Raw genomic sequence first — 16,049 nt, 5'->3', positions numbered from 1 at the left:
CAGTGACTGGCAATGGCAGTGTTTTTAAAAAATAAAGATCAGAAAGAAAACTCTGCAAAAGCATCCTGTTAGTTAATTTTCTGCAGCCGGTGGAGGGAAGGCCTGCTTGTCAGCCTGTATTTTATGCGAGTGCCCCTGACGCCGTCAAGAATGGAGGATTAGGAAGCCCTCCCCTCTTCTGTCCTGGCTGCCCTGGGATGCAGATAGAAGGCTTGCAGTACTTCCTGAAGGGAGGAAAGCTCTGGAGACCAGGGGCATGTTGCAGAGGAGGATTGGGGCCCTGAGTGGTTCTGCTTCCAGCCAGAGGGAGGAGCATGGGGAGCTACCCTTCTCCCACCTGCTTGTCTGGTTGGCCACTCGGGGGCCCTGGTGTGGCCCGTGCTCATCATCTGGGGTGTGGAGGAAGATGGCATGTGGCATGTAACATCTGAGACACTTCAAGGCAAACTCATAACTGCATCAGTTGTAATTTAATCCAGAATTGTTAGCACGTATTCATTTTTTAAATGTGTGAATAATTTATTTTCAATTCTTATTGCATACATATATATGCATATGAGTATATAAAATTATGTATGTGTATGTGAATTACTACACAGCTAATAGTTTAAAACTTAGAAATTTTATTATATTCTTTTAATCATTTAAGTTGGCCGCCTGATAGGAAGACTCAACTCATTGGAAAAGACCCAGATGCTGGGAAAGATTGAGGCCAGGAGGAGAAGGGGGCAACAAAGGATGAGATGGTTGGATAGCATCACTGACTCAGTGGATATGAATTTGAGCAAATTCCAGGAGATGGTGAAGGGCATGGAAGCCTGGCATGCTACAGTCCACGGGGTCACAAAGAGTCAGACAAGACTTTGCAACTGAACAGCAAACATTTGTTCGATTAGGACTTCTCTCGTAATTAGAGTCTTCTTAATTTGGCGTGCCTAGTCTATTAGATTCTCCGAAATGCTTACGAAAGAGGACACATAACTAACTTTGCAGCTCAGGAGCCGATCCTCCTCCTACCTGGGGGTAGTCGTGGCCACAGCATCAAGTTTTCCTATTCTGTTACCTGCCTCCTCATTCCATATCCGGTTGGCTTATTCATAGCCACCCTACTTGGAATGATGTTCATGCAGTGCTTTATGAAAAATATTAGTGACAGAAATAGAACAGTCACACACACCTACCCTCCCTTGCTCAAGATAAATTAAAAAAATCTCCCTATTATATTCCACTTTCCTTTTTATGTCAGTTGCCTGATTCACTTGGTTGCCCTTTTGTTTTCATGTTCATTGATATTCATGGTCTTGACAACCTTTAACTGTTATTGATTGTATTTTCTTTTTGATGTTAGAATTATCACAAGCTGGCAATGTGATGTCCTTTCAAGTGGGCTCTGACGCCTGATCGCTCCTACCCCAGACCTTTTGGAGTGGTTGTTTACTTTTGTGCAACGTGCTATTGCGGGCCTGTCTTGATTTTTCCTGCTCCAAGACATGGAATCAACAACTCTCCAAGAAGCCCTGTTAAAGTTGGCATCAGAAGGCTGCTCTGCTGAGGATGGGTAGAGAAATATCCCTTTAATTCCAACCCCCTTTTTTCTTTCAAATTTTATTTGTAAATACTCCTTCAGTGTTTTCTCAGTTATTGACAGAAAAAGTTTTGGAGGTGGTTGGTGCCTGGTTTGTATTCAGTTGTTCTTGGTTTTTGCTGAGTGATCCTGGTCAAATGACTTCAGCTCTCTGAGCCCCCTTCCCTCGTCTGCCCAGCGAGGGGGGTCTTAAGTGAGTGAGCGGTGAGGGGCTGAGGCCTGATGTGCAGTCAGCACTCCTTAAATAGTGTTGAGTGAATGGACAGGGGCTTCTCTCAGGCTGCTTCTGGGACCTGTCCCGATTCCTGATCCGGGGGTGGGTCAGGAAGATCCCTGGAGAAGGAAGTGACAACCCACTCCAGTGTTAGTGCGTGAGAAATCCCATGGACAGAGGTGCCTGGCAGGCTATAGTCCAGAGTCGCAAAGAGTCAGACGCCACTGAGCATGCACGCACACCTGGATTTTAACCTTGGAATCGTCTCTGCAGAGTTGTGAATGGATTACTTTATCCTTTGGAGCCTATCACACAGCAATTTTGATATAGATGTTCAATTTAAAACTTGCTCAAAACAAAAAAAAACTTGCTCAAGGCCGATAAAATTCACCCATAAATGATACTGTTTCTTTACTCATTTCTTTCTTTTGCATTTTCTTAAAAAGTAAATTAGATGTATACAATCTTTGGATTTGATAAAAGTCACGTTCAGTGATATGGTCAAATGCTATTTAGAAATGGCACCTTCCCACCCCTAGATTACCAATCCTGCTCATTACTGTGAACTCCAGGCCTTTTATTATGCTGGAACAAAGCTAATAAATGACGTTTCTACCTCATTTCCCTAATTATAGCTTAGAAAATTGTGCTATCTTTTTAATTGCTCATACTGGCTTGTTTCCTTTTTTAAAGAGTTAGAGTGATGAAGATGATTGCAACTAACATTGGTTGCAGACTCCCTTTGTCCCAGGCACTGTGCTGAGTGCTCTCCCATGCATTAATTAATGCCTCACCCTGTCTATGCGACAGATAATTATAGTCACGCCATTTAGCAGGTAAGACTCAGGTGTCTAAGAAGGTCACAGATGGCAAATGAGGAGCCTGAACCAAACTTCAGGCCGTCTAACTCCAAAAGCCCTTGTTCTGAGCTATGATATTAAACTGCCTGCCATTAGTAGTCTATCCATGTATGTATCCATCCATCTATCTATTCATTATTTTTTGCTTCTGTGGTGATATGGTATATAAATAAAATATTTTAAAATTTCATAGCACTGTGAGGTAAATGTGCCAAGCCTTTGTTGAAAAGTGTTAGTCGCTCAGTCATGTGCAACTGTTTACGACCCCGTAGACTATAGCCCTCCAGGTTCCTCTGTCTGTGGAATTTTCCAGGCAAGGATACTGGAGTGGATTGCCATTCCCTTCTCCAGAGGATCTTTCCAACCCAGGGATCAAACCCAAGTCTCCTGCTTAAGCCTTTGTTGAAGAGGTTTCTAACTGCACCTGACTTTTCTATGATGCTTTGTGGAGTTTGCATTCTTTGCTGCTTTATCCTGCCTTCATTTTGAAAGTTCATACTAGACCTCACCCCCTCTACTGGATTGAACCTGTTAAACATGCTGATTTTGAGGAAACTGTTAACTGTCCATCAGTTTATTTATGAGACCTATAATCATCTTTCAGAACCACCTTAGGGAACTTTAAAACAAAAACCTCAGAAAACCTTAGGACACCAGCCTCAGCTCATCTGTCATGAGGAGTGACATCCGAGACGCTGCCTGGTGGTTTGCTGTGGTGTTCTTGAGAGCTGCCATCGATGGCAGAGAGACAGGATAAGGACCAAAGGGAGAGATGTGTTCAGATAATGGGGGCAGTTACAGCAGGAATTAAAACTGTTGGCTGCTGACTTTAAATAGATGAATGTCCTAGAAAATTTTAAATGTGTATCCAAGTTGGGGTCAGGGAGAGGGAAGGGCATATATAAACCACCGCCCCCTCAACATACACACGCAAATAGTTTTCCTCTGAACTACCTACTACTCATACATACAGTTAGGCAGATACACACACATATATACATACACACACACCATAAAGTCTACCCCCAAGTCTTTTTTTCCTATTGAAGAGCCTTGCCATGAAGTGTCGTCTGGGGGCCAGCAGCCTCGTGAGCATGTGAGAGCTTGTTAGAAATGCAGAAAATTGTGTGCAGTTTTAGACTTGAGGCATTAGAATCTGCACTTTAGCAAGAGCTCCGAATAATTCACATGCACATTAAAGCCTGGGCAGCCCTGCCCTAGAGGGATGCCTTTTCCTCCAAGTTCATTAACTAGGGCATCATGTGCCTGTGGAAGGAAAGAGGGAAAGCCTCCCTGTTTGATCACTGTGGAAGGAAAGAAGCTTGCCCTCCCAGTAGTGGAAAAAAGTCCTTTTACTATTACTCATTCCCACATTATACAGTCTTGAGTAGAAAATTAAGAGGAAAGCTGGACCAAGCTGGCACATTTGTTGCCATTGATGGTTACAGTACCCGGCTAACAGGCTGGTGAGGTTCCATAGGTAGTTTTGCTCGAGGGCAGCAGTTTTCAAGGGAGATTTTGCTCCCACGGGTCATTTGGCACCATCTGGAGACGCTTTTGGATGTCACATCAACAGAGAGACAGGGTGGTTCTTCTAGCACCTAAATGGGTGGAGGCCATGCCCAGGACAGCGCCTGCCACAGAGAACAATCTGACCCTAATTGTGTGTCTGTAGTGCTGTGGTTGAGCAACCCTGTTTAGCAGATGAGTTCAACTTATAGCAAGTCTAAAATCTATTTAATTATCCATTACCCATTTAAATGAAACATTTCAAACATGCTAAATAATTAGGACTAATAAATGTTAGCTTCACTTTCCTTTTTTTTTTTTGTAAGAAATAAAACGTTGTTGTTTAGTCGCTGAGTTGTATCTGACTCTGCGACTCCATGGACCGTAGCCCAACCAGGCTCCTCCGTCCATGGGATTCTCCAGGTAAGAATACTGAAGTGGGTTGCCATTTCCTCCTCCAGGGGATCTTCCCAACCCAGAGATAGAACCCTTGTCTCCTGCTTGACAGACGGATTCTTCACCACCAGGTAAAGCCACCAGGGCAGCCCAAGGAAAACGTTCACAATGCATTTATAAGGACAGTTTCAAAGTCCTATCCCCTCACTCCTTTCCTGGAGGGAACCACCTTCCTGAAGGTGGACTGTTTCCTTCTGGTATATATTTTTGTACTTTGATAACACATTTTAGTGTCCATGAAAGCAGTCTATCTTATTGCACAAGCCCCTCTGTGATGGCTTTCTCCTCTACTTGTATGCTGCAGGCTGTTTCTCCAGGAGTTTGAGCCAAGGCATGAACAGAGAACAGGCCTGTATCTGTATGAAAATGGTTCCCTTTTCTGAGAAATTTACATTTCCTTTAGGCAGCAGTCGAAATTTTTAAGGAAAGATGTTTAATGTTTAAAATCAGGTTGAGGAAAGAAGTTGCAGATTTTTAAAGGGGTTGTTTTTCAAATGCAGAGTCCCTAGTGACCCAGAATTAAGCAGATAGATAAACTTGTCCTGACATTTATTGGAAGAGATGATGGTGATAATGTTCCTGGCGCCACCCCCTTCCCTGCCTGCACGCCCTCCTTTCTCCCAACGTGGCACCTCTCAGCCCCTGCTCCCAGCATCCTTGGAAGACATTTCCTCCATCTCTGCATCATTCCCCCCCGCCCCCCCCCCCCCCCGAGCTGGCCTGTTTCTATGGCAACCGTTAGATTGAAAGATGAGCGGGAGTGGGGCAGCGAGGCTGGAGTGAGACCTCGGGGTGGTGGTGTGTGTCCCTGACGTCACCCTCTGTGCTCGCGGATAGGACGGCTCTGGCTACTCCCATTCAGGGCTGCTGGCCACTGCCGCTTTATTAGCAGGACTGCCAGGGTCTCTGATAGCTGTGCTCCTCCTCTTCCCCCTCCATGGTTTTCCTTTTCACTGCCCCTTTTCCGTCCTGGCTCCAGACTGTCATTAAGGATGCTCAGCTTAATTCTGGTGTGTTTGGGGATGCTGTTCTGCCCGGCATTCTGGAAGGGCAGGGGGGCATGGCAGCGTTTCACCTGACGTCGATGGTGCCGTGAAGTCCATTCTTTCCTCTGCCAGAATACTGACTATGCAGAAATTTATCGAAGCGGATTACTATGAACTAGACTGGTATTATGAAGAATGCTCAGACGGTAATTATGGCTCCTGCAAAACAGAGCGGGGATGTGTAGGGCCATTGTCTCCCTTCGGGGGAGGGGGTGTCCTGGAACCTTCCTGGGGAGACGGGAGGAGGGAGGGGCACGGGAGCAGCACCGCATGGCTGTGACCGTTGTGAAGGCGTGGTGAAGAGGGGACAGCAGGTGGGCAGGGCTCGTGGTGGGGGGAGGCTTCTTGGCAGTCTGGAGATGGTGTTGGCATGCTGGGCTTGTGAGCATGGCACTTCAGTGGGACTGAATTCTCTCTGGGGTGATGCGTGTGTGTGTGCATTTGTGTGTGCAAGTGGAGATGTCATCATCTATGGTCCAGGGACTAGTGTCTTCAGGAAGTGGTCCTCTGGCCTTGGAGAATCCTGCTTTCCTGGGCCCAGACCTGGGAGCCCAGGGGAGGCTGGAAATAAAGGCAGAAGCAGCTTCCGACCTGGCAGTCAAGTCAAACGAATTATCTTGAGGGATCCCACAGAGATGGAGGTGGGAGATGTTGGGAGGGGCTGTAAGAGTCTGTATCCTTCCCGTTTGGGCAGGGAGGGTGTGGTGCATTCCAGAGGAGACTAGGCGGAGTTTCTGTGGCTGGAGCAGCCTCTGGAGGTTCCAGACACCAGGAAATGGCACTCAGGTGCATTCTCAGGCCACAGGGGAGGGGCCTCAGGCCCCTGTGGGGGTGGCATCAAATTGTATATGACACAGTTAACCTGTCGTCTTTAATTTCTTCTTTACAGTGACCCTGTATCACATGCCTTTACATAAACCCACGCACACAAGAGGACCCAATATCTATATACTTGAAGGGTCCATTCCCTGGTGATCATAATGTTCTCAGCCCACACGAGCCAGTAATAGGTAAAGTAACTGCTTTTTAATTGAGTCGGGAGTTTCAGATCACACTAACATGACTACATTTGGTTAACCTGAATGATGTAACTGGCTGGGACCTGGCCTCATTAATAAGCTGAAGAACTGCATAATTATCTCTGCATTTGCTAATTTCGGCCTTGACTGTGAGCCGCAGAAGAAAGGCCAAGAGCCTTTGTTGGAGGGGGTGGGTGGGTATTTAAACGTGCTGAGAAACTTCCCCAGCTGAGCTCCACCATCCCCGAGCGTTAGATGCAGACACTGCCGTGTCGAGTCCCTGTGCATCTGTAAACGTCGTGAGTGATGATGATGGTGGGCAGTTCCCAGGGTCGTGAGGGGGAAAGATGACTCAGTTGTTTTCTTTGGGGTATATTATTCTTAAAGCAAGTTCCTGTCCTATTCTAGGCAGCAATTATAAGGGTGCTTCTTTTCAGATTTCATCATTGACCTCTTGAATTTTCCTTGGTGATTTGTGACTCGCTGAACCCTCCATGACTTTTTAGAGGGTGGACCACTGGAGCACGGCACATTTGTTACGGCAGAGGGCCTGTCCCACCTCCACCGCCCAGTGGAGGTGTTGGGTGTGCCCATGGTTCCCCGGAACCATCCCGGAAGGGACGGAAGTGGCGGGGGAAGGTTTCTTACTATCTTGCCCTGATTGTGACACCGTCCAGCTTTATTTACACCCTTGTCTGAGGAAATAAAGGCAGTCACTCGCAGTGCTTAATCTGAAGGGTGAGAAGAGGCCTGCTCTTGTCTGGGTGTCTCTCAGAAGGATTTTCTTACCCAGCCCTTTCTTGGTTGAGTCTTTTGGCCCCAAGCAGCCAGATCTCTCTTCTTCCAGCAGAAAAGGAAAACAGAAAAAGAGGCAGCTCATCTGTCCAAGGGTAAATAAATGTTGATAGCAGTTACTGTCTGAGTGTATGCTGAGTGAAATAGTTGCTTTTCTCCTCCATACCAATTTGGGTGAAGTAGAAAGGCCACTGGGACAGAATTTGCTGGGACAACTGACATTTTCATAATCCCATTTTAAAGATAATTAGCAAAACAGGGAATCAAAGGAATGGAAGCTCAGAACTAATGTGGTTTAGGAAAGCCCACAAAAGGGAGTGGGGAATTCAGGAATATGCTAATATTGACAGTGCTTGTTTATACACGTCTGACTAGTTGGGTTCTTTCCTGAACTGCCAGGTTAGTCTGGAAATGGAGGCAGTGTGCCTTTGTTTTCATGCAGCTTTAAAACTGCAAAGCAGTCTTTGAATAGCCCTTTCATCTCCTGGTTCTGAACTTCTGGTGAGGAGGCCAGGTAGGAGTTAGACACACAGAGTGTTGCTTTGTCTCTCTTACTTATTTGTCATTGGAATCTTTAATGTGGGAAACTTCCAGGGAGCTTTTCATAGTAATAACAAAAGATGAGTCAAATGTTTTTTAAAAAGATGCAAAATCATCATTTATGTCATAGTTACTGACTGGCACTTAAGTTGCAAGGTTAGCACCGAAAAAGTAGTACATGAGGGTGGAAATATAGACTGCAGGACAATTAGGGATCACTCTGTTAAATGTGGACTTAAGAAATGGCTGCTGTTCTCTTTTGAGGTTTATTCAGTCTACTGACTGTATCCTTCCCCCGTAATGAGTTTTAGTTGTGGAGTCTTAATACTCTGTCTCAACCCCTCAGCCCCTCAAACACAATCAGACTCCAGAGGGTATAACAGGGGCATGGGGCAGATGCTTAGAATAGTAAGCAGTTGGAGAGGTTGATTGCCCAGTACCTTAAAGTGATTTTTAGAGGTTTGAAATAGCCAGTGATCAACCCAGTACAGCAGTGGCTTGTGCAGAATTTGCACACGTGCACTCAGCGTTTATAGCTTAAAATTCTAGCATCAAACAGGTTCCTGGTTACCCACATTAACTGTGTCCCATCTCTTAATTGCAGGAACTTCTAAAACCTGGCAAATCATGAGTCACCCCATTATTTAAAAAGCATACTCCCAGACTAACTGCAGACCAGGAGAGGCCCTGAGAAATCAGAATCTTTAGTGCCTGCTGTAGGTGATTCTTTGCAGCAGGTATGCTTGGAGAACAGTGCCATGGAGACCATCCCGGGGCCCAGGGGTCTGGAAGATGATTCTTTCTGTCTGTCATGAAATCTTAGGTTGTTTCTTGGCTCCACTGGTCACTTAAGAAAAATATGCTTAGAAAGAGTGTGAGGCCTTTTTAATTTTCAGAAAGGTTTGGGTTCAAGTATATGTCCCTGAGTTAAAGAAACGGAGTGCACTTTCATAATTATTCTAGAAATAGGCAGAATGGCCGGAAAAGCACGGCCCGCAGTCTGCCTTTGAGGCCCATTTTGCATTCTCTGTGGCTGTGTGGTATTTAAAAACAAAACTCAACTGATAAAGATAAAAGTGGTGTTCTTCACCATTTCAGGATTTGAGCCTCATCCCATCTAGCAAGTAGAAAGAAGCTCGGAGGAGCTGTATGAAATGGAAGGCTTTTGTAGACAGAAGGCAGTGGGGACAAGAAAAAGGATTATCTCATCTTTCTTTGGGGGACGAGTGGGGTCTCTCAGGCCGATTACCTCATTACTGCTGACCAGGAAATTCCAGGCTGTCTGGCTAAGACCTCATTCCTGGGAGAGGCTGAAGCTGCAATTAGGTCAGGTATTAAGTCTTGGTTGACTGCCCCTGGGGCTTAGCACAAGCGACTCCATTGGAGGCCTGTTGTCTCTGTTTACCAACAGTTAGGCACATCCTGGGACCCCATAAGCCTCCAGCAAACCCAACTCTCCCATCTGGTAAATGGGGACAACCCCACTGGGCAGAGCCATCTCGTAGGATGGTAAAAGCATGTAAATAGAGTAAAAGCTCTTTGTGATCAGCGAAGTGCTAGGCCAGTACTTAATATTATCTTTTCAGAAACAGTACTAGTTACTAAGTTCTTTTTAAAAATTCCTCTGAAAAGGTAACTGGTTTGTTGAGCAAAGTATAGTATCTTGCTGTATCTACCCTGTTTCTTGCTGTAATCTCTTTTGTAATCATCCACCCTTATGTCCCCTTTTGCAGCGTTACAGATTTGAATGTCAGGGTGGGAGATGGGGTAGTTCATACTGATTTTATAAATGGAAACACTCAGGCAGATTACACAGTGATTATTCTTACAACTTCTTATCCATGATGAAAATCCATGGTGTTACATTTAGGTGGCACATACGCTGTTCCCCGATTGCAGTGACCTCTAAAATGTCGCCCAGGGTCAGGGTGACTGGTTTGTGAGTGAAGTTTTGTCAGATATTTTAAGCATTCACTGAGAAACTGTTACTAGGCTTTTGAGATGGTTTTCTGACTTTCCTGCACTTGTGTCAAACGTAGGTAAGCAGGCCCCATCATGTTTCTTGTGGAATGTGCCCCTGGAGGTAGATACTGACCTTCCCTTTCCAGACATAGCACCTGAATGACTGCTGAGAGGATATTTTTTTTTTTTAAGAGTTAAATGTAAATATATGATGTAGCTGTACATTTTTATTTATCAGCAGCTTTAGTAAAGCAGAGGCAGAAGCAAAGGGCTCAAGAGCTGAGAGAGGGCCAGAGGGAGCACAGAGACCAAGTTTTCAGAGCTTTGTGTTTCTGTCTCTGTTTTTTAAATAGCATAAGCAAGGGCCTTGGGGAAGTGACCTTCAGCGACGGGCCACCTTGCTGTGTATGGTCAGGAAGTAAAAGGACAGCGAGGCTCATGGAAAGTGGAGCAAAGTGCATGGCACACAGAGGGGCAGGAGACTCTTGACTGTGGAGGAGGTGTAGCAGGAGCAGGCTACACGGGAGATGCAGGTCTAGGAGTGCCCAACTCCTGTCTAAAGACGAGGGGCAGCCTCGGGCGTGCCTGTGCTGTGGGACTTTTTGTGATGATGGAAGCATTCTGTACTGTCCAGTTTGGTAGTGACTAGCCCCTTGTGGCTGTGGAGTGTCTGGAATGTGGCTACTGTCACTGAATTTTGGATTTCATTTGATTTTAATCAGTTGAGATTTCAATGTAAGTAGGTAGCTCTAGTGGCTTGCAACTACTCTTTGGACAGAGGATGGAGCTTCGGGGAGATGTGTCCGTGGAGGTTATGTGAAACAGAGCTGGAGAGGACCCTCACAGGAAGAGGTCCCTCTGCCCACTGGGAGGCAAGTGACACTTCCCTCCCATAGCCTTGAACTTCCCTGAACCCGGCTCAGAACCCACTCCCTTCCTTCTTGCTCTGAGCCCTTGCATTCCATTGGTCCCCACTGCTGGACAGCACACACTGTAGCTGCTTGACTGTTGGGGTGAGCAGCTTCTCGAGGGAGGGCCGGGCCACCCTCAGCTCCACACCCCACGTCCGTGTCCCATGGTCCATCTGTCACCTGGCAGAGGGATGGCCAGGCCTTCTTGCTGGCCTTTAAGTATCATATTCTGCTTTGACTTTTGGAAAAACTGTTATCTCAGAGAAGATGCACTTTGGCCCATCTCTGCCTTCAACCCTGAAGTGAATGCAGAGGTGGATGAGGTTGGAGAATTCCCTCACATTCCTGCAGAGGAAGTGGGGCAAAGGAAGGGGAAGGGGTTTGAGGTGGGGGTGGGGAGGACCCTGAAGAATGAGGGAACTGAGAGAATAGGGCTGACATGGGCAGGCTAGAGTGGTCTTGTGTTCATGACACCATGTCCTAAATTTATTTTTAATTTGCATGTATATATTTTAAATTATATAATACAAAGAGACTTGGACATCATTTACTAAGGGTAGCCTAGGATTGAGTTAAGAGCTGAGTATAACCAACAGGTAATGAGTAAAATCACTTAATAGTATTTTCAAATATATGAAATCAGCTCTTGTTTTCATTTGTATATACTGCAGCCCCGCCCAGTAACCTGCACATCTCATAGTCCATCTGATACTCATGAATTAATTATGTACAAAGTGGAGATTTCTCCCTCCCTCCCTTCCCAGGCCTTAAGACTCACTGTCCTTTGAATTGAATTAACAAGCTCCAATTTGATAACGTCAATGAGATTAAAGAATGTATTCCCGCTCCCAGAGTGTATGCCTTTTATAAACATTATATTTAAACTTATGAAGATTTTCAAATGTGATTTTGTGCTTCCTGCCACTGAATTCCTACTGACCTGACTTTTTATAAACAACACATTTTTACCATTGTAAAATGTAGCAGTTCTTTTCAGGTTCCAGAAAAGTAACCTGTCAAGGCATATGTCTTTAGGTATTAATTTTAATAAAGTCTTTATTCTATTTCATTTTCTGTCTATAGGCACTGGTCTATGGTTTTCTATTCATTTTTATGGAGGTAGTGATTCAGTGTAGAGTACATTTTTAGCTGCCTAAGAAGGATCTGCAGCTTTAAAGATTCAAAGATGGATAAGACCAAGTTCCTGAACTTGTGCAGAGAATTCTTGCTGAGCATTTTGCCTCTGCTCAAGGCCTTCTTGGTTACCTGAGGGAGGTGCCTGGGCAGAGAGGTATCTTAGGCCTCCTGCTATAGCTTTTAGGAGCAGAGAGAACTGCCACAGTGTAGCGGGGAGGTGGCTAAAGCCCAGGAATTGTAGAATATGCTGTGATTCTCTGAGACACCAGTGCTTCAGGCTGCCTTTCAGAGGATTTGATGGAAGGACCTGCCATTTCACCGTTACAGGCAAAATCAAACAGTGCAAAGGAATTGATCATGAGATATGCAATAAAACTGGATTCTTTTTTTCAGGCAACTTTGCAAACTTTTAGGCGATAGATTTTACCCTCCTTATCCTGCAATTAGAAAAAAAATTATTTATAAATTTGGCTGTGAAACCATGGATGTAGAATAAGAGTGGAATTTATAAAATGCAGTTTAAAAAGAGCAAATGCAATATATTATTACCAAAGAAAGACTGGGATGAATTAGGCTTAACACAAGTAATGTTTCCTGCAATTTTCCCTTTTCCTCTTGCTAGAAACCCAAATGGTCTTTTCCTTCCCTGTTCAGCACTGTGTCATACTGTTGTCACACTCAAGATTTGTCTCCCTTTTGAGGCACACCCACAGAAACTCTCTCATGGAGAGTACTGGGCAGTCAGTCACCAGGGCACCTCCTCTGCCAGAGCCCGAACTTTAGACAGGTGTGTGTATCTGCTTGAGGCATAATTGGCAAATTACCCTTTGCAGTCTCTCCGTCAAACTTCCAGGAAGTCACCAATCCTCATTGCTTCTGGGGGAGGAAAGTGGGAGAAGAATCTGGATGCAGATAGCTGGCCTGACACCATGCACCTGCCTACTCCCCTCCCGTCTGACTCCATAGCACCTGTCAGAACCACCCCGCCCCCTACCTCCGTCCAGCCTCTCCCCAGGACTGGGCGGGGCTTTCCCGTTCCTGATAGGTGCTTCACCCCCTCCGCCCCGCCTCCTGGCTCTGGGAGCCACCCCTTTCCGGGTCCACCTGGGTGACGATGGGCCAGTGGCCCTGTGCACACCCGCCATTTCAACTGAGCCCGGGCATGTCTGTGGCCCCCACCAGGCCCCTGCGTGCGCCCCAGGGGCTCCGGCCCCAATGCCTCCTCCAGGAAGGCAGCCAGAAGCTCCCTCAAGGACAGCGCCTTAGGGTGATGTTTTGGCTTTGGGGTGACTTCAGCAATGTCCCTAAGAGATGTGGGAGAAGAAGAATGTTTTGAGTATGACTGCCAGAATGAAGAGAGGAAGCCCACCCGGGAGCAGCAGGAAACCCTGGACCTCTTGGAGGAGGGTAAATTCTGTTCTTTGCTCCAGTCTGATCTTTCCCTGTTAGCATCTATATAGAACTGGCTGTTTTACTGGTCTCACAGCAGTCTTCTATTTCCTCAGTGGAGTATAAGGTCAAGGACACATGTCTTACATGGTGACTGTAAAGCCACCAGGAGAGAAGCTGTGTTTCCAGCATCCTGGGACGTCCCCTTGTCCCCTTTTTTCTTTGTAGTTTACACCTCCCTCCTGGAAGACTGCTCACCGTCTTAACTTGTATCCCCTTTGATTTGTTTTGCCTGTTCTCGACTATGTAAATGGAATCAACAGTGTGTATTATTTTGTCTAGCTTCTGTTGCTTAACTGATATCTTTGAAATTCATACCTGTTGCAAATATCAGTAGTGCCCTCCCTCTTTGTGGCATCTTAGCACTTTGTTTTAAGAGTTTTCATTGTTTTCTTTTGACAGAATGAGTTTTGGTGGGTTAATAGAAACTTGAGTCATTATTAAATGTTTTTATTTTAGGAAATTGTTTATTTTAAAAAATTATTAATCACCAATTTGAAATAGGAGTTTTAAAATATATATATAGAGAGAGAAATATTTCTAACAGAAAAATATGAGCTGACATTGGAATTACCTGGGAACCTACCACCAGGCTATATCAAAGAGGTGCTGCTTTTTGAGAAGAGGGAGGGTATTAAATAAGGATATACCCAAATGCTGAGTGTGAGCTTCTTAGTTGGGCTTTTGGGGTTTTCACTTAGAGCCTAGAAAAAGAGATTTTGCAGGGGAGGGGGGAAATGGGGTAAAACAGAATGTTTAAAGAGCGACTGTGGGAAGTTCTTTAGGTTTTGAGTAAAAGCAATCAAAAGATTTTTTTTCAAAATTCTGCTCTCTGATGGCCCGTTTCCATGTCTTAAAATAACTTTTGTTTTTTAGATGGTTTATAATTGGCTGTATACCGAACGTGTTTATCTTTTGAGGTTACTACCCTGAAAATGTTAACACTTCACCTATAGGACAGTTAAAAGTGTTTAATTGGCAAAGGGGAGCGGGGAGCAGGGGCTTCCCTTGTGGCTCAGCTGGTAAAGAATTCACCTGCAGTGTGGGAGACCTGAGTTCGATTCCTGGGTTGGTAAGATCCCCTGGAGAAGGGAACGGCTACCCACTCCAGTATTCTGGCCTGGAGAATTCCATGGACTGTGAAGTCCACGTGGTCGCAAAGCGTCAGACACGACTGAGCGGCTTTCAATACTACTACTAGGTGGGAGCAGGGCTGAAGCCCGGAGCCCCACCCAGTCCTTCCCTGAAGATGATGGAGGTGAAAGGAGAGAGGAGTGACAGCCCGGGGGGACTGTGCATTTATTGGGTTCCTGGAGGTGATCAGGAGAAAGGCATCTCTCTGTTCTAGCAGAACCAGGGCTGGCCCAGACCTCACTAGATCAGCTTGTGTCCCTCAAAGCCAGGCCACTCGGCATGTGGACTGGGAGCTTGTTAGAAATGCACACTCTCAGGCAGCACCGCAGACCTGTTGGGTCAGGATCGACATTTTAGCAATACCTTCAGGAAATTCCTGTGCACATTAAAGTATGAGATGAGCTGCTGTTTTACACCATAGTAAGATGATTTTTCAAATCAATTATTGAGCCATATGGTTCTAAATGGAAGGTTATAGTAGGTTTTAGAAAAGTAGGATATATCCTTGTCAAGAGAAGTAAAAATATATTGCACATATTTTATATATATTTCATATATCTATATATTTTGAACCTTAAAAAAAAACTGACAGCCAGATGATAATGATGATGATAGCCTCTGTTTATCATGTACTTACTATGTTCCAGGCGCTATTCCAAGTACTTTTAAGTAGATTCATGCATTTAATCTTTAAAATAAGCATAGGAGTTTAAAGACTGTTATGATTTTCCATTTCATAGGTTTCTAAGAAGAAACGTAAGCAACTCATCTGAAGTAACACAGCTCGTAGGTGATTTCAACCCATGTAAACTGGCTCTAGGACCCTACATAGACTGCTCTTAAATACTGTGCTAGCAGTTCTCAAGGTGGGGTCCCATCTAGCAGCATCAGTGTCACCCAGGAACATGTTACAAAAGCACATTCTTGGGCCCGGCCCCAGACCTGCTGAGTCAGACATACTGGGCTGGGGCCCAGCGTCTGGGTTCTAACGCACCCTCTGCATGATTCTGGTGCAGCTTGCCCTGTGCTGGTCCATGCCTCACAGATGCCAGGGTCTCTACTTGGTGATCATCTTTGACGGAGGGGAGAATTGGGGACCTGCTCTGTATTTGCCCTCTTAAGGTAGTCTGTTACAGTTCTCTTCCTGCTCTTATTTGTTCCCATCCAATTTCCCTCCTTTCTCTAATAAAAAAGCTTTTAGCTGTCCAGAAGGTGAAAATAATATGTTCAAGACAGTAACTGCAAAAGAAAGATGCAGTTGATCCTCGGTATCCACAGGGGATTGGTTCCAGGACCACTGTAGATACCAAAACCCATGGATACTAAAGTCCCTCATATAAAATGGCACAATATTTGCATAGAACCTACACATATCCTTCCGTATATATTAAATCTCTAGGTTACTTATTGATACAATGACTAATACTGTGTA

General features: G+C 45.3%; 1 protein-coding gene across 2 annotated transcripts in view; it reads left to right on the top strand.

Moving 5' to 3' along the window:
• TRAK1 (trafficking kinesin protein 1) overlaps positions 1-16,049 on the top strand; it is a 96,844-nt gene that overhangs the window by 30,525 nt on the left and 50,270 nt on the right. The window contains exon 1 of one of the 2 annotated variants that reach the window (XM_052649050.1): positions 6,567-6,680. The exons of the other annotated variant lie outside the window; for it this stretch is intronic. The gene's annotated coding sequence lies outside the window, so the exon portion shown is untranslated. Of the gene's footprint in view, positions 1-6,566; positions 6,681-16,049 lie in introns of those variants that run through there. 2 annotated transcript variants of the gene reach the window in all.

This window comes from Budorcas taxicolor, chromosome 1, assembly GCF_023091745.1.
Source record: "Budorcas taxicolor isolate Tak-1 chromosome 1, Takin1.1, whole genome shotgun sequence".
In the NCBI taxonomy this organism is placed as follows: Eukaryota; Metazoa; Chordata; class Mammalia; order Artiodactyla; family Bovidae; genus Budorcas; species Budorcas taxicolor.
Note: the sequence above shows the minus strand (reverse complement) of the source record. Positions and strands in the feature narration are given on the sequence as shown.